This window comes from Equus asinus, chromosome 5, assembly GCF_041296235.1.
Source record: "Equus asinus isolate D_3611 breed Donkey chromosome 5, EquAss-T2T_v2, whole genome shotgun sequence".
Taxonomy (NCBI): Eukaryota; Metazoa; Chordata; class Mammalia; order Perissodactyla; family Equidae; genus Equus; species Equus asinus.
The window spans coordinates 16,517,630-16,545,562 of record NC_091794.1 but is presented as its reverse complement, the minus strand read 5'-3'; the positions used below and the strand labels follow the sequence as shown (position 1 = coordinate 16,545,562).

At 37.4% G+C, this 27,933-nt stretch overlaps 1 protein-coding gene and 1 long non-coding RNA gene across 46 annotated transcripts in view; one reads left to right on the top strand and one right to left on the bottom strand.

The window, feature by feature from the left end:
* ZBTB20 (zinc finger and BTB domain containing 20) overlaps nucleotides 1-27,933 on the top strand; it is a 770,050-nt gene that overhangs the window by 525,044 nt on the left and 217,073 nt on the right. The window lies entirely within an intron of this gene.
* Nucleotides 1,449-27,933, bottom strand: part of LOC139045229 (uncharacterized) — a 60,764-nt gene continuing 34,279 nt past the window's right edge. The window contains exon 3 of the long non-coding RNA XR_011503165.1: nucleotides 1,449-27,933. This exon is cut by the window's right edge and continues 24,516 nt beyond it. This is a non-coding gene — a long non-coding RNA (uncharacterized lncRNA).

Sequence of the window (27,933 nt, the reverse complement as noted above, 5' to 3'; positions counted from 1 at the left end):
AATTTTCACCATAAGGTCTTGCTTGAACCTATTTTGTTAGATTTCTTCTCATATAACTTAGGTTTTTGTGCTTTTATGCATAGAATCTGTTTTTCATTTCACTGTTTATTGGTTATTATTAGCGTATACTCAGCAACTTTGCTGAACTCTCATTAGTTCTAATGGCTAAACTAGAAATTCTTTTAGGCTTTTTACATAGACATATATATCATCAGTAAATAATGACAGCTTTTCTCTTACATTCCAATTCTTAAATGTTCAATTTCTTTTTCCTGTCATATTGCGTTACTAAGAGCTCTATAAAGTGTTGAACAGAAGCAGTGATATTAGGAATATGTGTCCTGTTTCTTACTTTAATGGAAATGTTTTGGAAATGTGATATTTGCTTAGGGTTTTGGTAAATCAAAATTATTGTGTTAAGGAAGCTCCCACTATCTATTTATAGTTTGCTAAGCATTTTGAATCAGGAATACTAGTTGAATTTTATCTAATGCATTTTCCCAATAATATGATAAAATTTACCAATAATATGTTAATATTTTATATTACATTAATACATTTCCTGATAATTAAACATTTCTTACGTTCCTGGAAAAAAACATTTACTTGCTGCGGTATGTTATTCTAACCCACTGTTGAGTTTAATTTGCTGATGTTTTATGGACGTAGTATGTTTACATGGAGAGATTAGTCTTTAATTTTCTTTCTTAAAATGTTAATGTAGAGTTTTGGTGTTATGATCATACTAGCCTCATAAAATAAATTAATCAGCATTTTCCTTCTTTTTCCTTCTTTCTTTCTTTCTTTCCTTCTTCCCTTCTTTCCTTCCTTCCTTCCTTTTTCTATTTCCAAAACAGTTATTATATTATAGGGATTATCTATTCTGCAAGTTTGGTTAAACTTGCCTCCAGAATCATCTGGACCAGGTATTGTGTGTCAGTAGGGGGTAGGTAGTATAGGGTGAATTTTTGGTTATCAGTTCAATTTCTTCCATGGTTATTGGTTTATTCAAGTGTTCTATTTCTTCTTAAGGCAATTTTAGGAAGTTTTTTTTAAGAAAAATATGCAATTAACAATCTACACTTTCAGATTTATTTGGATAAAGTTCATAAGAGTCTTATGATTTTTTATTTTATCTTTAATTATGTGCCCTCTTATTCCTAACATTATTTATCTCAGCCTTTTCTCTTACTAGTTGTTAACATTTTTCTTTTTCATTTACTTTTTTCAAAAACTGGCATTTGATTTTGCTTACTTCCCTTATTGTGTCTTTGTATTCTATTTTATTACTTTTTGATTTTATCAACATTATTTCCTTCATTCTACTTTTTTATAGTTTAAGCCATTTTTCTTTTTCTAGATTCCTGAGTGGAATTATTACTCGTTTAAAATTTCAATACTTATTATTTTTACAAATGAGTTTTAGTCTCCAAATTCTTTTTCAAGTTTCTCATTAGCTGCATAGCATATTTTGATAATGTAGTTTTGCTGAGTTTTAAATATTTTGTAATGTCTGTTTTGATTTATTTTTAACCATTGAATTATTTAGAAGTGTATGTTTTTTACTTTCTAAGCATATATTTCTCTATTTTTATTACTGATTCTAAATTTAATTGCACTATACTAAGAGGATGTGTTTTATATGGTTTTAATTGAAAAAAAATTTTTGAAATGTCTCTTATGACCTGGTACATGGATTTTACTGCTGGGCTTGAAATCTATAGGTGGCTTATCTGTTTCTTTAGTGCTTATGCTAAAATTTTTGAGTGTATACCTAACTACATATTTTTCTAATTAAAAATAAAATCCATGGGATCAGCCCCCTGGCTGAGTGGTTAAAGTTCCAGGACCTCTGCCTCGGCGGCCTGGGTTGCAGGTTTGGATCCCGGGTGTGGACCTACTTTGTTCATCAGCTGTGCTGTGGAGGCGTCTCATGTACAAAAAATAGAGGAAGACTGGCACAGATGTTAGCTCAGGGCCAATCTTCCTCAAGTGACAAAAAGAGGAGGATTGGTAATGGATGTAAGCTCGGGGCAAATCTTCCTTACAAAATAAATAAATAAACAAAATCTACTTTTTAGTATTTCTAGCTTTCTCCTTAATGTAAAAATGGTGCCTAGCATGTTTTATCTACTTACTGAGTATCAATCTTGGTATCGTAATTGTTGAATGGAGTTTTAGTTTTACCTATTTGTTTTAAACTTATACAAAAGTAGTTGTCATTGATTTTTTATCATCAATGCTTAATTATATTTGTTCATGTGTTTTGGTCATTACTGTGCCCACTATTATTCTTGGGTGCTGTGCCTTCCTTTCTGGCTTCACTCTTCTCGGTGAATCACATCTTGTAGTAATTCTTTAGAGAGGGCACTGGGTGGTACACTCTTTGTGTGTACCTAAAAGTTTCTTTATATTTTATCTTAAATAACAATTAATCTGGGTATTTCTGATCCCCATTTGAAGATATTATTCAATTGTATCTTAGACTATTTTTCTGTCAACTCTCATTACTTATGAGAAATCTGCTATCAATCTATTTTTCATCTCTTTGTAGGTAGTCTGCCTTTTCCCTCTGGTAGCTTTTAAGAGTTTTTCTATATCCTTGATGTCTTATGGTTTCTTTGAAATGTGTCTAGATGTGGATTTATTTTGAATTATCAGTCATGAACTCAGGATATACTTTCTAGTCTCAGGACTCTAATTCTGGAAAATTCTCGGCTATTTTTTTTCCTTTATCGTTTCTTTGTTATTACCTCCATTTTCTTCTTCTGGGATTCTTATAAGATATATTTTGGTGTTTCCTAGTCAATTTACCGTATCTCAACTGCTGTTTCTTTTTCTAAAAATATATTTTACACTTTGTGATTTTTTTTCTGAGAGAATTCTTTAATATTACTTTCCAACTCCCTTAATCCTCTCCTTGAAATTGCCTAATTTTAAGTTATGCCATCTATTGCATTTTTATGTCAATGAACATATTTTTCATTTTTAAGATTTCTGGCTGATTCTGTATTCACCTATTCTTATCTCATTGCTGTCTATTTTTATTTGATAATTTCTTGTTCTTTTACCTTCCAACTCACTTAATCCTCTCCTTGAAGTTGCCTAATCTTGAGTTATTCCATCTATTGCATTTTTATGTCAATGAACATATTTTTCATTTTTAAGATTTCTGATTGGTTCTTTATTCACCTATTCTTATCTTATTGCTGTCTTTTTTATTGAATAATTTCTTGTTCTTTTATAGGAATGACTCTTTTATTTATCTCTGAGCATTGCAAAGATACTCATGTTGAGGTCATTGTCAGACAATTCTACAAAATTAAATTCTTCTGGGGTGAATGTTCCAATTACTAATTTTGTTGGTTTTCTTAGCATTAGATTTCTTGCTATGTTTCAGAATTTTGTTTTGTAGGTTAATGTTGCTCATAAGGCTTTTTTGCCTTGTTTCTTTCTTTCTCTCTCTCTCTCTTTTTTTTTTTTTTTTTTTGTTCATACATCCCTGATTAGTGGTTTTGCAATTGCCTTATCTAGATTCCTGGGTTCCTAGTCCCAATCCAAATCATACAATGGTATCTTTCAGCTTCTTCCCTTTAAGAATATTTGATCATGAGGCTGCATCTTTATCTTTCCACCTCTCAGTGCCTGCAGCTCTATATAAGCTATCACCCCAGGCAGCAGTTAGCCAAACTTTTTTTTTTTAAGATTTTTTTTCCTTCTTCTCCCCAAAGCCCCCCAGTACATAGTTGTATATTTTTCGTTGTGGGTCCTTCTAGTTGTGGCATGTGGGACGCTTCCTCAGCATGGTTTGATGAGCAGTGCCATGTCCGTGCCCAGGATTCGAACCAACGAAACACTGGGCTGCCTGCAGCAGAGCTGGAGAACTTAACCACTCGGCCACGGGGCCAGCCCCCGTTGCCCAAACTTTTTGCAGCCTCTGCTGAAGTAGTGAGTCGAGCTCAGTTCCATCATTTCATAAGGAGCCTTTTTGGCTCCATTACTCAAGAGCTAGACTCCTAGACACCTCTGCGTGCTTCTGGATCCGGATTTCATCAGGCTTATGGCTTCAGCCCTCTTTGCTGCCTTTAGTTTCTTTGCAGAAATGATGACCTTTTTAAGTCTCACTCTCTGGCTTTCTCATTTTATATTATATCAATTTCTTCAGCTGACAATACATCTTGGACAGCACTCCTTTGATTTTTACCTCTCTTTTATTTAGATATATCATTTTAAAACAAATATTATAAACAATAGTTATTATTATTGAATGTTTAGTTGTGCTAGGTGCTGAATTTTATAGATATTAATTATCCAGTTCTCGCTGTAATCAGTCATTTTTATTCCCATTTTATAAACTAGGAAATTGAAGTGAATAGGCTAAATACATTTCCCCTTAGGAAAGAGGTTGTAACTAGCAAATGGCAGAAGTAAGATTTGAACTCAGTTTTCTCCACTATCAAAGCTAGTGCTCTTAAAGTACTACCCTCTGTTTAGATTTGGTGTTTTTTTTAAACCTCCGTCATGGTGTTTATTTTTAATAAGTTAATTAAATTAAGTGATATTTATTGTTGTAAAGAATATATCTGGTCCTATCTCAGAAATTTTATTTACTATTCTGTGTGTTTTTATGCATCCTTGTTCTCTCTGTCTCTCTCTTTTTCTCTTTTGATATATGACTGCTTTATTTGTTATCAATCTAGCAATTTGGAAGTTTTAAAGCATAGTTTATTTTTCTTGTAATGATTACTGTCATTTTAAAAAAACATTTATGCCTATTTCCTTTAATTATCATTAATGAAATTGTATGCTGTATGAAATAAGAAATTCAGAATGTTGTTTCTTCATTCCTCTCTTCCTACCCAATTTCTCATTTTTTGTTGTAATATATTATGTCAGATATAGATTATTATTTGTTTTTATGATACAGCTGTGGAGAGGATAATCAAAAAAGCTGGATCATTTCTTTGGTTGGTAGAGAGCTTCTAGCACAAAGTAGGTGCTTAACAACTATTTATTGAGAGTGAAATGGATGGACCTGTTTTGTGTGCACTCATGTGCACACACAGAAAGAAAACAGAGCTGAGATCTCTTTAGAGTCTCCCTCTACTGCTGGATGACCCACTTATTTATTTAAATCTTAGATTTTGTAAACCATTGAACCGCCATATGGTTTGATAAATAGTTTTTCTGTCAATACTTTCATTAGGCAAACATGCTTTGTGAACCAAACCTTTTATAATCAATGACCCCCTATTGATGTTAGTTCCATTCATAGCTATTTCCACATTTGAGCCTTCTGCCCTACCTACCCCTACAAATAATAAATATATTTGGCAACTCCCATTCTCACATCAGTGACTACTGTTAAGTTTTCATTTGGCAAATACTGTGTGACTCTTGAGTAAGAAACAGTGATTAAATACCAATAATTGCATCATATTCAATTGCTAATAGACCATGTTCTTCCAGAACATTTCCTGTTGTTAACTATTCAAATAGAGGCATTTTGAAGTAGCTCTTATTGTTTTATTTTTTAAGGGTAGTTCTTAAGATCCTCAATTATAGTAAAAGGAAATTCTTTCTAGAAATTGCTAGAAAAATTGGATTTTCCATTGAGTACCACTAAATGTTACCAGGAAACTTAATGATGATCTGCAACACACTAGAATCTGATGCTGCTATTATAGCAAAGCAGATTAAATAAAACAATGTGTATTAACAAGAAAAAAGCAAACTAGTATAAACTGGGTCATTTGCTGATGTGCAGATTTTATGGAAATTTTAATGACACATTTGATCGATTTATAAGTACATATTATTTGTTTTTATAAGAACATTCAAGCCTTCTATGTGGCATGATTTTAACAGTCTTTTATACATAAGAACAGATTGAAATTAAACTGTCTTCCTAGCTGTTTCTATTCTTTGAATTGTAAAAATGATTTTTAGTATTCTCTATTTAAAAGGCACTGAACAGGGAATCAGGAGACTTGGTTTTTAGTCCTAGTTCTGTCATTTAACTAGCTCCATGACCTTGGGCTATTTATTGAACTCTTTGAGTCAGTTTCTTCATTTATAAATGTAGAGTTGGGCTTGGTGCTCCATAAAGCCCCTTCCAGTGCTTGTGTCTAGAATTTGGCATTATGTCTGTCTGTCTCTCTCTTTTTTATGTATAGATACCCACATATAAAAACTTAACTGCTTATAGGTTCCATACATCAATAACCTAAGTTATTCAATAGAATCCATAAGGAAATATCCAAGAATGGGATTAATTTTCCCCTGAATAAGGCAGTTGAATTGGGCCAGTAAATAAATAACTGGGAGTTACCGTACGTTCTTGACCAGGACTGATAGGATTAAAGCAGTATTTTCGAAAGTACTGTTGGGCAGCAGTGTACAAAATGGATCAGAATGGAAGAAATCTGGAATGCGGGCCAGGCAGCCATGCTGACATGTCCAGGATGAGGTAAGGAGTCCAGAGTATAGTGATGCCATCAGAGATTAGGTGGAAGCAAAAGATGCAAAGACACTGGGATATATATTTGTTCAAACAGAACATCTCAGAAGAATATTAAAAAAAAATCATGAAAGAGGAAATAAAGTGACTAATAAACATACGAAAAAGTACTTTAACTCACTAGCACTCAAAGACGTGGTTTATAAAAATAATAATTCTCAGTGCTGGCAAGTGGCACTCAAATCATAGTGATAGTGGGGGCTATATATTGACCCAAAATTCTGCAAAGGAATACGACATTATATTATCAGGATCTTTTCTTTAAAAATGTATTCTTTGGGGGGGCTGGCCCCGTGGCCGAGTGGTTGAGTTCGTGCGCTCCACTGCAGGTGGCCCAGTGTTTCGTTGGTTCGAATCCTGGGCGCAGACAGGGCACCGCTCATCGAGCTGCGCTGGGGTGGTGTCCCACATGCCACAGCTAGAGGGACCCACAGCTAAAAAAATATACAACTATGTACCTGGGGGCTTTGGGGAGAAAAAGGAAAAATAAAATCTTTAAAAATATATATATATTCTTTGACCCAGTAATTTCACTTCTGGGAAACTATCTATAAGAAATAGAAACTCAGACAAAGATTATATACAAAGATATTCATCACAATGTCATTTATAAAAGGGAAAGAAGAGGAAAATGATCTTAAATATTTAATCAGAAATTGTTAAAGAAATTATGGAGCATCCATATATATCATTACATATAATTAGTTGTACAGTTATTAAAGATATTTTAAAGAATTTTTTTACTAGTAAATACTCATGAAATAATATAACTGAAAATACCTGATCCAAAGGAAACTTGTATACCTAACATGATCCCAAATGAGAAAACTGGAAGTATTTGGTCACAATCAAAGGAAATACATTAAAATGTGAACCGTAGTTACCTCTGTATGGTGGAATTAAGTGCTATTTTATTTCTTCTTCTCCTTAAACTTTCTAAATGTTCTAAAAGTACTCTAATGATTAGAAAAATGAAAGTTTTCAGGGGCATAGTGGTTGAGTTTTGTGCACTCTGCTTGGGTGGCCCGGGTTTATGGGTTCAGATCCCAGGTACAGACCTACACTGCTAGTCAGCCATGCTGAGGCAGCAACCCACATATAAAGTAGAGGAAGACTGGCATGTGTGTTAGCTCAGGACTAATCTTCCTCAAGCAAAAATAAAAGAGGAAGATTGGCAACAGATGTTAGCTCAGGACCAATCTTCCTCAACAAAAAAATAAAATAAAATCAGCAAACAGCAAATAATCTAATTAATTAATTCCAAATTTGATGATAATTTACCTTAAGAATATATGTCTACTATTTGTCACCTCTCACTAATTAAAATGTTTTCCTTTTCCAATTTATTAAGCTTCTGAAATAGCTGACATATAGATATTTGGAATCACATCATATTGCATATGATATGGTATATATTTTCTGAATCATATACTATTGTTTCTATTGCCAGGTGTTTCCTAGAGTCTCCCTTTTTCTCTTTTCGATCCTTGTGCATTTGCCTTAGGTTATCAGCCTGCACTTTGACTCCCAGAACCTCATTTTCTTTATACCATCAATCAGTTCTACATTAGTATGCTCAAACCACATTTACATGTATATGAGATTAGCACCAAGGAAGAAATCTAGATCACTTTTTATGTTTTCAATTGTTTTTAACTTCTAAATTCCTCATAGTGTAAAACTTTCATAATCTAATACTAGCATTTTGAGTAATTGAAACAGATGAAAATGAAGTAAAGGACACAGCCAATATGTCACTATGGAGTCACTTTTATTGGGTGAAATGAACTACTACTGATAAAATTTATCAGGCACCCATCTCAAGAATAGAGTCTCGGCTGCTCTATGTAAGAATGAATAAACATAACAACTTACTTGGCTCTGTACCCAGAATTTAGCCAAAAAAGAAACCCGGTTGGATGCCAGAAAGAATGAACCAGATAAAGTTTTCTCGGCTCAAAATATACGAGTAACTTAGTCTGCCCCTTTCCTAACAAAACGGTGTAAGTAAAAAGGTAATCTTCTTTCAAAATCTAAATTCCTTACACTAGCCAATGGCAAACGGCTGGAGCAACGAAAAATTTCCAGACCGCACCCTCTTTCCCTTCATCTGCCAGGAGGATGAACCACTCTCTCTCCAGGCAGCCTCCACTGACTACAAGTTAACCCAGGACCTTTTGTACACAAGTTCATCTCTTTTTCAGAAGTGCAAGTTCGGTGAAGGCAGCAGCTGTGTCCTATTTATCTTTGTTACCTCAGGTTCTGGCAAGGTGCATGATTGTTGGATGAACTAATGAAAGATTAAGCATCTTAGTTTAGATGATTTTAGTGCCTGTAAAAATAATCTAAGGGAAAAGTTACTTGGCTACAAAGGCTCACACTGTATGTATCATTATATAACCCATCTTACTAGCATTTAGGCGAGTTCCTGTACAATGATACTATCAACAAATCGTGAACATCTTTGGGAGTAAACATCTTTCAAGAAGATATTTTTCTGCAGGGCTAAGAGTTAAAGTCGTGCAGTTCATTGCAAAGAGTTCTTGGAATGATTAGGGTGACACCCAAAAGAAGTTACTAAATCTTTCTGAATCTCAATTTCCTCATCTGAAAGGTGGGAATAGTAATAATGCTTATCTCATAGTCCTTGCTGTGGGGATTGGATGACATCTTGCCTATGAGACAGCGTCATGCCTGCTAAGCCCTTGGGCTCTTATTATTAAAATTGATGCCTCCCAGGACAACTGGTTGTACTTGCACAGGCATCTTGACGATTGGGACAGAAGGTACAGCTCTACCAGCAGGGCTCCCACTGAATATAGAATCAGAGAGTGTAAGTGCATAAGCCAGTGCTTTTCAGGCTTCAGCAGCATAACAATTACTTGGGAAGTTTGTTTGAAATGCAGATCTTTTGAGTTCCACCTCAAGAGACTAATTCAGTTGATTTGCTCTGGGGTGAAACCCTGAAATATGTCTTTTCAACATGGTCCTCAGGTGATTCTGGTGTAGCTGGTCCCAGACCAAGCTTTAAGTAACCCTGGGATCAAGATTCCATCCCAGCTTTGACTGTGCATTACCTCCCGCCCCATGGCATCATTCCCCAGGACTCGCCCTGCTCAATACAGCGTGGCTTTGCTGGCCCCACCCCTCACCCCACCCCACTGAAAGCAGAAAAGAATAGAGAAAACAGGGTCAATTGGGAAAACTTGAGTAGCTGCAGTAAATTATCTGTTATTTTGTATTATTCAGACTAATGATCTTCTGCGTTAATCCAAAACCAAGCTGACCTGAAAGGTAAGCTTGAAATTTTGAACAAGAGTTTTCCCCCAGTGACTGTAGAATGACTGGCTATAGTGACGTTTATCTCCTGTTTTTCATAGAATGTCTATCTAGAGAATTTAGATGAATAAGCACAATTGAAGTGCAAAGTGTTCAATGTGGGCTTCGATGCAGTCCATGCATTTGCACATTGAAGTAATTAGGACGTATTTAAAAGCATTCTGCTTGCTCTACTTTGTTCTCCATTTCCTACAAATCAAATTAGTGAGGGGGAGATTCGATTTTGACATCATTTTGAAAATATTTTCTTTTTCTTTTTTTAATTTTCTTAATATTCCATTTTTACAAAGTTCAAAACACAACCAACTGTGACTAAATTCATAAAAACAAAACAAAATGTCCAAAGTGCACGAAAATGAGAAACAGCACAGAGTAATGTGCAGTAGAACCACGTGAATCATAGCTCACAGATATGGTTGTAATAACACATCTTATCCATGTCTGATCAATTAATAACAAATACTTGTTCAGATAGCAAATAGCTCATTCTTTCACTTTGATTGAGAGCCCCAAATTTGATTATTCCTCTCAGTCCGAATAAATATGAAAAGGCAGCCAGATCTACTTAGAAAAATCTTAACCATCTCCTGTTTTCATTGTGCTGTATGTAGTGCAATGAATGAATGTGAAGAAAGAATATAAAGGATGTTTTCCTTGTTTGCTAACAAAGCATTCAAGCAAGATTATTCATTTTTTAAAGTTAGATTTGGCAGAACCAAGGAATGTTTATGGAGCTCTGTGGCACAAAGACAGACCTGGAGTTGAAATCTCAACCCTGAACACTGCCCATATTGTCTTTCATGAAGTGCTTCACCTCCCTGAGCCTCAGTTTCACATCTGTCAAGTGAGGGGAATAGTATCTACATTGCAGACTCATTTTCTTAATATGCAATAATATATTTAAAGTGCCTGGAATTTAATAGGTACTCAATAAGTGGCAGTTATTGTTATTAATTGAGGAAGCTTTGGAGGTATTAGAACCCAAAATCCTCAGGGGAAAAAAACACTAAACAGAAATATCTTGCCTTCTCACTTTCCCAGAGACTAGTCACAGGAGTCACAGGTTTTATCCCAGGATTTTATCAGGACTCCTACAGAAGGGATGGTTTTGGCTTTATAATCTTCTTGCTACCCAAATTGTTGTCCTCATTGTAAATCAATGACCTCAAAATACATGTTGAGAAATACCCTTCATACTATTGAAATGCATATTTGAATGACTATAATTTTCTAATACAAATTATCATATTTTTTTCTTGAAGATAAATCGTACTTTGGACTGGATGCAGATGACCTAAGTCTAATTCGTATTTTTTCTATGTAATTTTACGGTTTCAGAAGTATACATGTGTATGCATAGAGTGAAGGGAAGATAGAGAAAGAATGAACGAGAACAGTAGATTTATTTGTGCTTAGGAAACAGAGATGGTATCCTGTTCTACCCTATCTTCAATGATTAGCTCTGTGTTTCCTATGTAGAAAGTGCTCGTGAAATGTTTGTTGAATTGAGAAAATAAGGAGAAACAAAATGCTGAGAAAATATCTAGCATGAAGGAGCCAGGTCAAAGAAGTATGTGCAGGTAGTGGGCAGAGATCTTAAGACTTACTTACAGGAGGACATCAACACCCCTGTGGTTAGAATGTCTCCACGTGAAACAGCAGTCCCTTTATTCAGAGACTCTAATTCTCAACTGGAAGAAGCAGCTAAACCAGGAGAGCCAACTGACGTTCAGTCAGAGAGCCATGATGTGACCTTCATGTCAGAGCTGGAAGGAACCGTGCAGATTTTCTAATCCAAGGGCCTCCTTTCTCAGCTGAGGGAACTGAAGGACTTGCCCGAACACTTGGTGGCAAAATTTATTGATACTCACACTTCGGTTTCCTGATTCTGGTCCAATTCGTTTTGTATTGTACCATGTTGTCTTTGTGTCCCCAGACTGTCTGTCCCCCTGGGGGTTTGCATAGATCCACAGTGGCTTCTCTTCCTTTGACCAAGACAGTGCAACGAACATCCAGCAATGCCTCTGATTAGAATCATCTCACTTATTATGGCATTTTCCACAGAACCTAAAAGGCCACAATGAAGAGATTCTGCCTTTGACTCTTACGTTCAATTTTTTTATCAAGAAATAGTCTATATTAAATTATTATCAAGTATTAATATCTCATCCAAATTGCTTAGCTCTCTTTCAAGTGATTATTAGCTGGAGCTAAAAGGAACAGAGAAGAAAAAACCATTATAATTTGAGTGGGGAGAAAGGGAAGGAAGAGTTCTAGCCTTGGGGTGTTACCTGGGGGAAGGCAGGTGGCGGGTGTGGAGGCTGGGGGCGTGTCAAGAATATCCAGGAAGTCACTCAAGGATTTGAATCTTGGAGAAAGAGAGGGTAGATAAGAAGAAGTGAAGGAATACAAGACAAAGGAAGTAAAAGAGGGAGAAGGTACTGCAGGGAGACTTCATAATTTGGTCTTTTGGTTCATTATTGACTTTACCTGTAACCCTTGTGCTCAGTGGAGAGCTTTGTGTTCAGGTCACGTGTTCCTGTCACAATTTATATTGCTAGTGTCGAGTAAGGACTACAATTCCTTGAATCAAGTAATAATGACATCCATGAAAGAGGAAATGAAGCACTTGGTAGGTAAATGTCTCTCCCATCCACCTAAAGAATGGAGGAAGTGTTGATGGGATGTTGATGGTGAGTTAAACTGGCATACCAGGAATTTTTATAAATGGTTTTCCCATGCTCCATTGAATCTGTGGCTGAGACTTTAGTTGTATACCAGCTGTGCGTGCAAAATCTCATAATTATTCTTACTGTATTAAGCATTTTATAGCAATTTTAGCTCTAAAATGCTATGCAATAGTTTTTATGCAAGTGTACCAGACATGTAAGCTGTTCCAATGAAAACATTTCCTTTCATTTAGACACGTGGTTTTAGGTTTCCAAACTTAGCTCTTTGCATTGACAGAAGAATCTTTTAGGACAGACTTCAGGTTTTTCTGTGGGAGAAGAGGAGGTAGTTGGCTTTTCTTGCACATGCTTTATTTCTTCGAGCAGCCTCATCAGAAAAGGGGCATTTCACTAACTGTACAGTACTGGTATTAGCAAATACTGTCGCTGAGCACCAGTGCCTGCACAGCCCGTCCTGTTGAGAAAGGCGGTGGAGAGGAAGCTGGGGTTATCTCTGCATCGCTCCGGGGTGTGATGACAACAGGCAGGAGGACTTGGACTTAACCTCTCTGCAGAAGACTGACACCTTTAACACTGCTGCATGTGCTGCTGCGCCCTGCAGTGGCAAGTCTTGGGCCTGAGCCCAAAGCTGGTGTGGAGTTTGAACCCTTGGCATTCTGGCCCAGGGCCAAGTGCTATCAATGGAACCCCACTGACACCTTTAGTTATTCTTCCTAGATTAGGATAGTAATTTACTTGTCTCTTTGATTTCAAGTGTCTGGTTTTGTTTCCAGATGCCTCCCAGCTCATCTGTATTCCAGGGGTTTCAAAAGACTTTAACCTCATTGGTTCTCTCCTTTGTCAGTTCCATTTGGTGAACACAGGAGGGATACAGAGACTAGAGGGAGGCAAGGGAGGGGGTTGTGCATGTGTGTGATGTAGGGGGCATGTGGGGAGGGCTTGGTGAGACCGTAGGAATAAATGAAAGGCATATTCACTTTCAGAATTTCAGCTATTATACCAGAGCAAGTCAGGGTGGTGTGTAAGAGGTGATGTGTAGGACAATGTAGTGAAAAGTGTCGTTAGATGGATTCATGTGTAAAAGCCCTCAAACCAGCAGTAATCTCAAACTCCCCCAATGATTACAATATATGAACGAGATGGAGAGACTATAGAAATTTTATCCCAGTGCCAATAAGGTAACAGCACTAGGATTTTTACATGCTATGGTAGGAAAAGGCGCTTATGGAGGGGTGTCATTTCATGTTTACAAGGGCCTGTTTAGCACCGTTTATTGATTTTACTGCATTTCTTTCCCTAGGACCCTGTAGATAGATAATTGCTAGAAATGTCCATCATTAGCAGAGCAACGAGTGCAACCACCGCACTAGGAAAAAGATACACAGAGGACCGACCCTACAAGCAGGCATCAGATCGGGGGAGAAGAGGCACACAATAACACGTGCAACTATAACTCCAGGCAAACACACACACAACACCCTGTGTAGCCATTGCACTGAGAAAATACACAGAGCCCCCTGTGCAGCCATCACACATCAGGAAAATACACACATGACACCCCTATGCAACCATCACACCAGGCAAAAGCACAGACATAAAATGCTAAGTCAATAGGAATGAATAGCTCATAAAAGCCTACTGGAATAGATCACATCACAGCCAGGTACATCTGTTCTCAGCACTAACCATTATCGTTAGCTTAAAATGCTTAAAATCACTGCGCATCCTCAGGTCTAGGGACAGATTATTCCAAGAAGATTCTGCTAAATAGATTTGGCAATGCAGTGAAGGGGACCTCAACTACATTAAAGTGATGCATTTTGCATCTCGAAGGCTGTCAACTGTATTTAGAGGAACTGTGATTGAAGAACAATGCTCTAGGATAGGAGAGCAATTTTTCCGGCCCTTCTAAATCTGGGGGTGATTTTTACTCCAACTTGAGTTAAATGTACAATTGAACGGGCAACTCTCAGATTGGGAGGTGACTAATAAAAGCTGAATCGGAAAGAGCTTTCATCTGTGCTGCAAAGTAAGCCACTCCAGGCTGTTTTCTACTGGAACTCTCAGGTGGGATGTCATCTCTAGAGGTCTTAGTGAGGTCAGACTTCAAGCCGTCAACTGGAGATGCATAAGTAGTAACTACAGTCCTTGCTTCAGAGGGTTGTCTGCCCAACTGGGGGGAATAAAGGAACCACCCACCTCTTCTTTTGCCAGTGCCTTCTCTTTATCCTTTTGCCTTGGTCTGTGATGTTATCCTAACTGTGTGACACAGAGGTTACAGCACTGCAAGGGAAACTCGGTGTGTCCTTCTGAAGAGCAGCCCCCAAAAATAGTTAGAAAGAGTTTCAAGCTTGCCATTCCGCGCTTCAATTACAGTGGCGTTATGTGTTTCTACTGAGTGAGACAAGTTTCAAGCTAGCTTGTTAAGAATGATTTACACCATAATTCTAGGAAAAAACAAATGTGAGTGACTGAGCTTTGAAAGGGAAGAGCAGGGAGGAAGTGCCAGACTAAACGAATCCTAAGTAAATAGGGTGGGGTTGGGTTTGAGGTTTGTGGTTTTTTTTTTTTTTTTGGTGTTTTTTGTTTGCTTGCTTTTTAAAAACAACAAAAGAGAAATTGTATGTATTGTTGGTAATTACTTCTCTCACCTGGGTGGAATGAAGCAAAAGGAAACAGAATTGCTCCATTTGCACCCTGTAAAAGCAAATTTTTGGGCGAGGACAGGTGCTTCTCTTAAATTCACATGGCAACACCTTACTGGGAATGAGCAGCGCTAGAGAGGAGAACTAAGAATTCTACTTCTTTTTCTTTTCCAAATATGGTGGAAAAGGTTTTGTTAGGGTGAGATAAGCATTTTCCATAAATCAATGCAGTGGCGACATGAGGTAATTACATGGTGACTGGGACACACCACATGGCATACCGGAGAAATTGCATGATACCTACATGATGACTATGGTAACTCTCGTTATCGCTACCGTATTATCTTCTGATGACTGTATAATTAGTTTGTGTCACCAAAGCACCCTAAATGTGTGCCTGTTCCAGCTACTCTGGTAGAAAAAAAATAAACTTTTTTGCAAGGGGGGAAAAAAAGCTAATGAAGAAAGTTGCCAAGAACAGATATTTTGTAATCTGTGCTAAATCTCTGCTGGAAAACATGAACAGTAACGAAGCTGAGAAGACAGTAAAAGAAATTCGGGGCAAGGTGCCAGACGCCCAGACGGAAGGAGAATGTGGACCAAAAGATTGCGACAATCGGGTAATTATGGTTTATGAATTTCAGCTTTAATCTGTAGTTCAGTGAGTCCTGATTAAATATCTGTTAAACACAATTAAAGTTTGTTTTTGTATTTCACCGTCTTGATCAGAATAATTAGAGACTGCGTGTTTCATGTCAAAAGTAGCAAGAGGAATTTTAGTGAATGAACATCGTTTTTAAAAGCCATTTGTAGCACCAGCTGTTGGCATTATTTTATATTTTAGTGTTATCAGCATAAAGATGGTCCTCTGGATGCTGAATAGTTTCCAGCAGGACAAGGATGTTATGCTGTCGTGATGGGCCTGTGCCGATGAGGCTTAAGTATTTAAGGGCTAATGTTCACTGGAGATGGTGGGCAGGGTGGATGTAGGTCAGGGAATCAGATATTCTAGATGAGAGAAGAAGGAAGACATCTGAGTTAAGTTTAGCCAAGCAAGGGGCTGAGGGAGGGGATTTCTCATGGTAGAGTCATTTGTGTTAACACCTGCAATGCTGCTTAGCTTATTAAGACAGGCTGTATATAGCGCCTGAGGGGAGGCCACAAGAAAGGTGTAATGAGAAGTGCAGGAACTCTGTCCTGGTTGGTTCTTGGCTAAAAACTTGGGTCTTTTATTCCTAGAGTTAGAAGAAGACACTGCTGAAAGAACTTACCGTATTCTTTGGCTAGGGTTAGCAGTATGAATTCTGCAAAAAAGATAAGTTGGGAGTGAACAAGTAGGATTAACTAAAACTAGGCAAAGAGGTAAAATAAGACTGTAGAAACCAAAACCAAGATATGATTTCCATATACATGTGCCAAAAAGTGGGGCCGGAAAGTTGTAGGTTACTATCTCTTTAAGAATTATAACAGGGTGTATGTAAAATTTTCTGTGCAGCTTACCATGATATGAGCTTTAAAGAAACAAGATACTGTTTTGCTTGCTATTTAAAATTTGAATACCTGGGCTATTTTGGTCCCTGTGATCGACAGAATGATGATCCCCAAACATCCCCAAAGATGTCTATGTCCTAATGCTCAGAATCTGTAAATATGTTGCCCCACCTGGCAAAAGGGGCTTTAAAAGATATTACTAAATTAAGGCTCTTGAGATGGGAAGATTGTCCTGGATTATCTGGGTAGGCCTAATGTAATCACAGTGTTGCTTGTAAGGGAAGGCAGGCAGGACAGTCAGAATCAGAGAAGGAGATGTGACAATGGAAACAGCATCGAAGAGAGAAATATGAAGATGGAGAAGGGGACCCTGAGCCAAGGAATGCAGGCAGCCTCTAGAACCCAAAAAAGACAAGGAGAGGGATTCTGCCCTTAAGTCTGCAGCAAGAACACAGCCCTGCTGACACCTTGATTTAAGGACTTCTGACCTCCAGAACTATAATAAATTTCTGCTGTTTAAGCCATTAAGATTGTGGTACTTTGTTACAGCAGCAATGGGAATCCAACACAGTCTCCATGAACCCGCGCCATGGATTTGATATCCATTTAAAAGTTGTCCAGTTAAAAGTGCATCTTGGTGTGAGAAAAACAATCAGCCTCTATGAATTTATTCTTCTAAGGCCCATTCTCCAGGCTGTCTTGTGGTATTATTTGGAGGCACCTGCTATAGTAAGATTTAAGAAAGCCTATATATTATAAATTAAAATCTTGGGCAAATTCACTGCCATCCCCCGGCACCATTTCCCAGCAATACATTCCACGTGAGTAGAAATGTTTACGGGAAGGGGGAATTGTAGCGTGAGAACCATTTCTCTAACAATAGCAGTTAACATTTGAATACTTAACCACAGGTTGAACCATTTCACTTTGCCAATATTCGACCACTTTTGACCTACAGAAATGACAATTTCATATGATTCAACATACCCAGTGTTACCTCATTTAAACCTTCTAGGATTTAGATTAAAGGATTTTCCCAAGATTATATCATTAATAAACGTCCGAGTTATGTAGAGTTTAGGCTAATAAAATGCTTCTATCCAACGTATTCACGTAAAAATGAGATTAAATCCCAACTGGCCAGAGATATTTCAGCAGAGTTGAAGATGCAGACATGTATTTCATGTGCTATTCCGAAATGTGAGAGTTTAAAAATCATGAGAAAGCCATAGGGTAAAGTGAGCATAACCCAGATAGACGCAGACAATGATTGAAATTTGCTACCTAGCATTTTTGTATTCAAAAGAGCGTATACTACCGTAGAGGAGAGTGGGATAGCACAGTGCTTCAGAATGGTATTGCTTAAAAGGATGCCCAGCCTCCTTTGGTTTGCAGCTTGCATTGATAACCTGATGAAAGTTGTGAGTCCTCTCCCCCAAAGAGGGCACGGCAGCTTTTCAAAGGGTTCGCAGACCGCTCAAGCCTCTCGGGGGACCTCAGATTAATTATCCCCGGTATTGTGTTCTAAGAAAAGCACTGTGGAACTGACTGGTCTGACATGATTTGAGACCAGAATTGTGCAATACTTATTTGCCACATGCTCTTGGACCAGTCATTAATGTACACTGAGGTGCAGGCTTTTAATTGGTAAAATTAGTACTTTTGATGCTAAAGCCCTAGGAAAGTGCATTTTGTTTTTAAAACATTTTGGGGTACATTTAAAGAACCGCTGAATGAAAAGCACTGGTATTTCCCGTGTTTACTGTTCCTTCTTTTATCATTGAGTCATTCATTTATTCATCATTCAGCAAATATTTATTGAGCCCCTGCTGTTCTAAGCACTGGGAATATAATAGTGTGCAGGACTACAAGGTCCTCTTTCCTCATGGAACATTCTAGTTAGAGGAGATAGTTAATAAATATGTAAACATACTAACACACACTGATGAATGAAATGAAGAAAATAAGAGTGTAACCTGATAGAGATAGCATGTAAGGAGATGGCACGAAGTGAGACTTGAATGATGTTGGAAACCAGCCATATGAAGATCTGAAGGAAAGGCATTTCAGGCAGTTGGAATAGCAACTGCAAAGACTATGAAACTACAATGAGCTAGGCAGGAGAATTATGAAAGAATGTCAGTAAAGAAGAAGTATAGTGGAGATGTGATCAGAAAAGGAGTCAGAAATCAGCTTATCCAGGCTTCATGGTGATAAGTTTGAATATTATTCTAGTTGCAGTGGGCAGCCATTGGATATTTATGTAGTAGGATCTGATTTCACATTTAAAGAAATCATTGTAGTTGCTGTATAGAGAATTGAGTGTAAGGGGGCAAGAAGAGAAGTAATCCCAACTAATAGTTAAGAAAACGGCCAAAGCTGAAGATAGAAAGTCATCTCATGACAGTGTAATATATTGCCTCATGGAGAATTTGAGCTGTTTTGTCTTGAGCAGCCAAGAGAGCAGAAACTGATTTATGAAGTATAGCATCTCTTATGTCTTTGGTCTATTAAAGGATTGTTTTGGCCTAAAAATGTTCTTCCTGAGAGGAAGAGGAAAAGGAAATGTGAGCACAGTCCAATGATGTTTGCAAATGAAGCGGAGTTGTTTGATGGGAAAAGGACTGTTAGAGTAACTAAGAAAATCATCAGCAATCTGGAACCTCAGTAGGTAAGGGAGTTGTTGAGAGTTTGGGCCCATTTTACTGAGGCTCATCTCAACTTGGCCTCCTCTGTTTCCTAAAACCTGCCCAAGATCGCATGTCCTCTAAACTCTTCTTCTGCCCCTTTTAAATATAGGTTTAAATGTCCTGCTTCTTCACCACCATCCTCCCCTCAAAGTAGTCTGCGGAGAAGATCACCACAGTGACTGGGGGCAAATGTAATGTAATTTGAGTGAACATCAGGGAAGGAAGAAATTTTGTTATGTTTTTAGGTATTTCCCAATAGGATTAAGATACTAAGTCCAGGGGTAAATATTAGTGCAATGCATTGGGGCTTGAGTGAGCCACCGACCTTGCCTGAAAGAAGCTTAGTTCTATTATACTTTGTCAGCCAATTAAAATCCTTTAATAAAATGGTAAATCATAATAAGTATACCCAGGAAGAATGCCTCTGTGAAAATAGTGGTTTATTGTTAGCTGACAGACAACTTATTTTCACTAATAAACTAGGAAATGATATAATCACTTCTCAATGAGATTTATAAATAATGCAAATTGGTAAAATAACCAATTATATATGAAAATATATCTAGAAAATCATTCAGGAAGTAAGGGGCATTCCTAGGAGACTATAGGTTACAGCCTCAGGGTAGGTGGGAAGAGATGGAAAGAGATGAGAAAACTTCCTAAGAGTTGAGGGTAACTAACTGGAAGTGAATTTCATAATCAGAGTTTCTAGAATGACCTTGCAAATTATATTTCCAGGGGAATGAGCATAATAGTATAGTATTATGTAGTAGCCTTATTCCATGGACCAGAAACAATTAGGTACTATATATGAAAGACATTGCAAATACTAAATGTACTGAGCTTATTTAAATGAAAGCTTAACAACTGGTTATTATTGTTGGTGGTGTTTTAATTAAAGTTGAAAAATCCTATAATAGAATTTCCTGCCCTTCTGCCACCCCGGGTCTTTATGCTGTCTTAAACCGTTCCCTCCCTTCAGTTCCCAAACTGCCCTTTCTCTGGGGAACAGAATATAAATTATCCTATCTAAATTTCAAGAATGACTATTCCCACATGAGAGCATATCAAAGCTGGGAAGAGAATACAGAACTCTTAACAACCGGTACTATTCACGCCAGCTCATCTGCTACCTCCTAATAAAACTGGTTGTTAATCTTCCCTGATTTGTCTACATCTTTCAGGTAATAAAAGTGTCTAAACCATAATGCATTCTTCCAGGGAAGATAATCAGGTAACTTAATACCTCTCTGCTCAGCGACACAATGTCCCTTTGTATCCAGTCCTGAATTGGATTGACATTTCAAGCTGACACTTTACATCAAAGGTCATTTTACTCAGTTCACTATCTGATCTTTTTCATTGTCTTCTAGCATATTCCTAATACTCAAAAAGATTTCTTCCTCCCCAGCAGTATACTGAAAGCTTCCAATTTCATTATCTCATTGGTATATTTCATTAATTATTAAGATCTCTCCAAATGTAAGTTTCTCTTCCCAGGAAAGTGTCTGAGTCCCATCATTAGAGATATTAATAGTTAGAATATTGTCAACACCAAAAGTATAGTTAAGCTGGGCATAACCCTGAACCACCAAAGGAACAAAGATCTCCCAAATAGAAAGAGCTCTCCTAACTATAATGATTTCAGAAGAGTCATTCATTACTTAGTAAATTTTCTTGAAAGGGAACAAGTCAATGTGAGTAAAAGGTTTAGTTTCCTTCATTTATTTATGTTGATCCATTCAACTTCTTTAGGTTGAAAAACAATTTCAGAGGCAAGAGCAACTAGTATTTTTTGACTTAATATAGATGCTACATCCTGAAGGATATCCTTTATTTTCCCTTAAATTTTGGCTATTTCTACTTTATCCCCCTATAAAAAGAAAGGCTTAAAAATATTATGACCTAATAAAATAACAGAACTTCCAAAACTTATTTACTAAAAAATAAACTGTAGTCATTAAATGTTTAATGCTATCAAGGTATTGACCAAAAAAATTGGACAGAAATTAAAAATCAAAGGTACATTAGGAAATAACATCACAGAAATATGAAAAATATGGTGCCCTGTCTAGAATCGAAAAGCCCTGAAGATATGGTACTGCCACTAGAACTAAGGGAGATGGGATCAAAAGAGAGATCACAAGAGAATATCCAGCTTTAAGAAGGATGTCTGAGAGCTGAGGAAGAGATATATTTTGGTTGAAACTTTCATAGTGACAGAGCATTTACCAAGGTATGAATAGTCTATGGAGTGCCAGTTATCTTGTCTCCCAAGGAGATTTGGTAGTAAATGCAGATGAGATTGGGAGGGTAGGGAGGATTTAAAGGAAAAGGTCAATATAAGTTGGATGAGGAAATAGACCTGTTGGGAGATATTTTGAAAATCATGAGTTCATACTACATAACTGTTCATCTTTATCCTGCCTTGTAGCAACAATGTGTGAAGAAATCCAGAGATGAAGGGAAGCACACAGGAAGGAAATAGTTAACTTTTCACTGGCGTGCTTATTCTGGTTTTTTAAAAAATTTGTGTTTATATTAGATGGTGGGATGTTGTTACCTTCCATTGATAGAGAAGATAAAAAAAGAAAAAGAAAAGGAGTGAAAGGCAACAATACCTATGTTATCTCCCAATGTATTTTTGAATGACTCTGATCCAACTTTCAGTTTCAAGCTGTTTAAATCTATCTCACTGACGAGTCCAAATCTAGTGCTCACATGTTTGGGACAATTAAAGTCAGCAGGGTCTGTGGCTCCCTAACCCAGGCTTTATTGTATAAGGGGTAAACAGCCACTTGTAATTTAGTGAGTAAGTGCAGGTCTTTCAAGATGCACATACCAGCCCCACTGAAAACCGATCAATTTCTGTGCTTGGCAGTGGCATTCATAAGGCCCCTATGGAGCATTATCCCATGCCTGAGGGTCATTACTCTTCCACAGAAGCACTGACAGTTGTGATGAATGGCAGTACCTGGAAAGAGGAGTGTTTGGATGTTTAAACAGATTACTTTTTCCTTTTAGAGTGGTAGACATTAGATCACTTCTTAGACTGTCTACCCATGTGGACATTTAGGATGAAATCAGGGCCGCTCATATGTGCACTAGTGAGATTCAGGTCCACTAATCATCGTTTCTATTGGGGGAAATGGACTTGACTTTGCATCCTGTCACGATATTGTATGTGCTGCAAAGCAAAGGGTGATAGCCACACACAGCTGCTGAGATGCTGGGCTGTCAACAGGCATGAGATTCCGTCCATCACTATTATCTACAACAAGACTCATTACCTGCCAGCCAGTACACATCCCATTTACACCATCTGCAATGAATTAGAAAGTGACGAAAAGAATCAGGATCTGTGTGAGTTGCAGCATGATTGTCAACTTCATTTTTGTCTCTGGTAGCCCTTCAGTTTTTTGAGAGACTTTAGGGAAAAATATATGGTGGAGAAACCCAGGAATAGCCTGGCAGTGACAATTGTCGCTAACAATTGTCAGGTTTTTAACCAGGAGTTTACAAATAGAATTAGCTTCTTAGAGTATAAGAAAACTCTAGGCCTTTGTCAGTTCCTCTTTTCAGCTCTTCCCTCTCTCTGGTGTTTTGGTGTGCTGGAACTCGGAGTCAATGTTTGATACTCCTAAATTGATGCTGACTACAGTGAGAAATATTTCATAAAAATGTATATTTCAACATAAACTCTGAGGCAAAGCTGCCACCGTGTCCAGAGAAGGGTGATGATTAGTTTCTAATTTACACGTGCAGTGATTTCTTTGGCAAGTGCGAATTCCATGTCCTACAGTGAGGTTGTCTGTAGCGGTTCCTACTTGAAGCAGTTATTGGGGTATTAAAAAGATACAGAGGTCTGCTGGCACTTGAGGCCATTTAATTTATGTGTAAGCAAACTAGCTGTCTGTCCAGATTACACATGTGGGTCATCCCGTGGTAGAAACTGCAGAGCAAAGGGTCAAATAGAAGTGTCACCCACAAACCACATGGGAAATAGCAGGATTTGACATTTATTCGTATGTGTCACCTTTTATTAGCAGAATCTCTTATTTTTTCATCTTCCTTTTTCTTCGCCATATATTCTAACAACAAGGAAATAACTATCATTCTTACCCTGAAGGTGGGGGTTCTTGGTGTGGCGCAAGGTACTGCTCTGAGCAAAGAGACCAATTCTGAAACGAGGATATTGAAGATAAGCCCTTCCGAAAATAGCCTTGGCTACGCAGTAGGATTTCACTCCCAGAAATCCATCTCTTCCTCCCACAAATTGCCCTTGTGGTAGTAATATAGGAAGGAGATTATCTGTTACCTCATCTCCTCACAGAGAAAAGGACAAGTGCTATGGGAAAGCTTTGTTTCTTTTAATCATTCCAGCCATCCCCTGCCTTCAATATTTCACTAAAGAGGTCCTCGGCTGCCTTTAGAAAGACACTCTAGTGAAAGAGGAAGAAACAGTAATGAAAATGATGACCTCATCTGGAAAGGCTTTCTAACCAAAAGGGATAAACTAACTGTGACCCCTGTCCTCAGATCTGTGAATGAGACAAGGATAGAAAGGTACCATGAAGTTATGACTACTTCTTCAAAATTTTGCTTGGTAACTGCTTCATCTGGTACCACAATTTAGCGGGAGATACCATCTTTTTATCACAAACTCATCTTTATGTTTTTAGAGGGTAAGATGCAAACCTCTATGTAGAAGATTTTTAGAGCTTCTGACTTCATGCGAGAAATAAGGAAGAAAAATGTCACATTGTGGGAACAAGGAAGCTATTTTGCAGAACCTAGCAAGGGAGTGAATGAGTTTCATTCTCCCTTCCTTTTCTCATGTACCCAGACCTGAACTTGTACACTGTATTAATTCCACTAAGGCAAAGTTAATTGCTCATGGGGTCACCTAGAAGTGTACACTTTGTTTCTCTAGAAATTAAATGATTATATTCAAATTATTTTAGTCCTGAACAGCACATTTTCAAACTACAAATAGAAGGAATATAGTAAATAAGTTATAATGTGAATTTATGGTGTTAACGCTAACTGATAAATTTGACCAGCCTGATACTAATGTTAGGTTAGGAAAGATATAATCCATCTCTAATAGCATCAGAAAAGGGAAGCCCAGTATACTTTTTATCTATTTATTTAGTTAGTTAGTTAGTTTTGAGGAAAATTAGCCCTGAACTAACATCTACCACCAATCCTCCTCTTTTTACTGAGGAAGATTGGTCCTGAGCTAACATCTGTGCCCATCTTCCTCTATTTTATATGTGGGACACCTGCCACAGCATGGCTTGGTAAGCGGTGTGTAGGTCTGCACCTGGGATCCGAACAGGAGAACCCGGGGCTGCCAAAGCAAAACATATGAACTTAACTGCGGCACCACCAGGCCAGCACCCCAGTATACTTTTAGTAAATGTACGTATAATCAAATACAAAATCCTGATTTTTCACTGATTTGCCAAGGATCAAAGAAATACTTTAAGAAGGCTGGTAAGAAGAAGCTAAATGTTTGGGAAAATATAATCTAAATTATCCTTTAATTTATTACATTTTTCCTACAAAATAACTTAATGCACATGCCCGAAATTACTATAAATTGAGCTACTACGTTCATGAAGTATTGATTAATACTTTATGAACCACATCATAGACACATATAGAATACAAAATGGGAGCTGGCCAGGTGGCGCAGCAGTTAAATTCGTACATTCCCCTTTGGCGGCCCAGGATGCACTGGTTCGGATCCTGGGTGCGGACATGGCACTGCTTGGCAAGCTATGCTGTGGCAGGCGTCCCACGTATAAAGTAGAGGAAGATGGTCATGGATGTTAGCTCAGGGTCAGTTTTCCTCAGCAAAAAGAGGAGGACTGGCAGCAGATGTTAGCTCAGGGCTAATCTTCCTCAAAAGAAAAAAAGCATACAAAATGATGGCGTTCTATGCTCCTTTACATGTCACTAATATACTGGACTGGATTGCTTCTCAAGTCTAAATGCCGGAGTAAACATTAGGCATTATTCCCAGTTGCTCTCTTAGCAAAACACCATATAACTATCCCATGAAATTAACCTAGATTGGCAAAGAAGAGGGTAAATATTTGAAGCTGCATTGAGGACACTTCTTGCAGTAACCCAACATCAGTAGTTCAGCTTGGACTTATATTTTGTGTTTATATGAAATACTGTTGTTGAAAACAATAATCCTGAGGGCAAAAAATAATGTAACACAAAGTAATAGGCACAATTTTCACTTGCCTCAAACTTCTAAGCTTCTACCTTGGTCATGAACGAGCAAACTGAGAGAGAGACCATATTGGAATACCCGGCCTTGGTGTCTAGCTTCATTTTCCTCTACCAAACACAAGAAGGCTTTGTGTGTGTGTGTGTGTGTGTGTGTGTGTGTGTGTGTGTGTGTGTGTTAAACAACAATAAACAGAGATCAAATTGTCTGGTGTAGCAGCAAGCGGCCACATCTGCAGCAAAGACTTTTATGTGGGAGCTCCTAAAGCTCATAACCATGGAGTGAACCATAATTATATTGTTTAGAAATCTGTGTCAGAGAAAAAGCTCTTTTGACTTTAACTATTTCCCCCATTAATTTGGGCTTTTTGGAAACAGGCCATAGGAACATTTACTGAGTCTCTGTAACTTTTCTATAATTTCAATGGTTCTAAAGTAGAATTGATTAATAAATGACTAAGGGAAGTAAAAAAAAACAGGAAGAGTCAAGCAAAGAGCTCAAAAGGGTGACACTGTCCTTGACTTCATGATTTTTTTGGATTAGATTTCATAACCCTTGATGTCTTCTCCCTTGCTCCCTGTTCCCAGAGAACTTTAGCTAGAGACAAAATAGTAAGGAAATACAGTTAAACTCTAATAGGAAATAGATACCTGAATATCTACAATCTCCACGTTTTTAGCTGAAGATGAGTTTCCATTTATTCATAGAATTAGAACTGTTCTAAAACAATAAAAGTTCTGTGAGCTTTATTTCTTTGAAGACCATATTGAGAAGTTTACAGAAACATCTGGAGTACAATCAGGATATGACTAGTCACAACCTCACATTTACTCACATCCTTTCTGACTTCAAAAGTAATGTACCTTATAGGCGAGGAAAACATTTTATACTGGGTCTCATTGAGTACTATATGAGTGACAACTTTGCTTAGAATGATTTGTAAGAATAGAATCTGAAATATTATCTATAGTTTCCATAGAAAAGCGTTATTTTTCTGAATAGCCCACTTCTGATCTAACACTCTTTACTTGGTTGCTTATGTATATATCCCATCTTCATTTCCATCTATCAAATGTTATCTACCCTTAAGGGCCATCTCAAATGCCACTACCTTCATGAAGCCCTTCTTGCCTACTTCTCTTCACCTCTCTCTGCAGCAAAGGTCGTTCATTCCTCCAATAGACACCCCCCACCCCCCCAACAAACTTCTTGGTGCCTCTTTTATGAAACTTGGTGCTTAATTTGCAACGTTATCTGTGATTCATCTAATCCCTCTGCTAGGTGCGAATTCTTTAAGTGAAAGACTTTACTTGGTATAATGTCTTAGACATAGTAGCTTCTCAATAAATATTGTAACTCAAATTAAATCTCTTTCATTCTAAACAGGAAATGTTTTTGAGGATTTCCCATACTACTTAGAGAAGGATAGATTGATAAGTAAAAGCATCTCTACATTCAAAATTAGAAAGACAGTCAAAATAATTTTTAATCCTTGGAAGTCTGCAAGCTCCCTTTCTTTCAGATGCTCAGGCATCTTCTAGTCCAGATCCTGTTTAAAAAATTTATCTTAGGCTCTGTATATTCAAAAGATAACTCATAAATTATGACTTTTAAAAAGGGCAAATATACAAACTGGAAGAAAATAAAGACATCAAGAATGGGACTAGAAAATAAGAAATTATAATTTTCTTCCTAAAGGGTGAATGAAAGTCCCTAAAGACAACCAAAACAAAAAAAAAATCGGAAAGCTAAAGCAACACGCTTACTGTCTTCAAGACTTTCTCCATAAGTGAAGAGGAAATAGAGTTGGAGAATGGCAGTCTTGTCCAGCATCATGCTTACACAAACTATAGACAAATGAACTTGTAATTTAGATTTCAATCTATTCACATTGAATGTGAATCAGTTTGATAAATTTATATGCTCTATGCAAGTCATCAACCAAACTATGGAATAAGTGATGGAAATACAACTAAACACTGAACCAAAATGTGCTCAGGAAATATTTTCATTGCATAAGAAAAATAGAATCAAATGTGATAAGTGAGGAAAAAAATAATTAAAGAAGATACGGTTATATAGAAGTAGAAAGAATATTCTAGGGAAGGAAAATTGAGGAAGCACAGAGAGAAAAGCAAAGTGGTAGAAAAGGGATAGTTGGAGTCAGTTGCCATGCAAGAAAAATGTCAAGTACAAGATACAGTTCTTAACTGACTGGTTCACCAAACGTCTAATATCAGCATCAGTTAAAAAAAAATAGTCAACTTGTAACTTGTTATGAAATCAACTCTGCCCACAGCTTTCTAGGAAA